The following is a 221-nucleotide window of genomic DNA, read 5'->3' as shown; positions in this document are numbered from 1 at the left end:
CACTATAATTTCCCGTTTTATTGGGATCGATATCCATTTATCTCGTGTTCTTACAAGCTCATTTTGGCTGAGATGCTAAAAAATTAGATAGTCCATGTTTTTTTCAGGCTGCATTTCCGGTGATTAACATGAATGAGTCAATTCAGAAAAAGTATTCTGGATTTGACACTCATGTTGTTTCCATAGTGGATTTTTAACATGAATTATAACCTTATGATAAA

At 32.6% G+C, this 221-nt stretch overlaps 1 protein-coding gene across 1 annotated transcript in view; it reads right to left on the bottom strand.

Moving 5' to 3' along the window:
• Window positions 1-221, bottom strand: part of lsp1a (lymphocyte specific protein 1 a) — a 39,997-nt gene that overhangs the window by 16,765 nt on the left and 23,011 nt on the right. The window lies entirely within an intron of this gene.

This window comes from Etheostoma spectabile, unplaced genomic scaffold (assembly GCF_008692095.1).
Source record: "Etheostoma spectabile isolate EspeVRDwgs_2016 unplaced genomic scaffold, UIUC_Espe_1.0 scaffold463, whole genome shotgun sequence".
NCBI lineage: Eukaryota > Metazoa > Chordata > Actinopteri > Perciformes > Percidae > Etheostoma > Etheostoma spectabile.
This window is presented reverse-complemented; position numbering and strand designations above follow the sequence as displayed.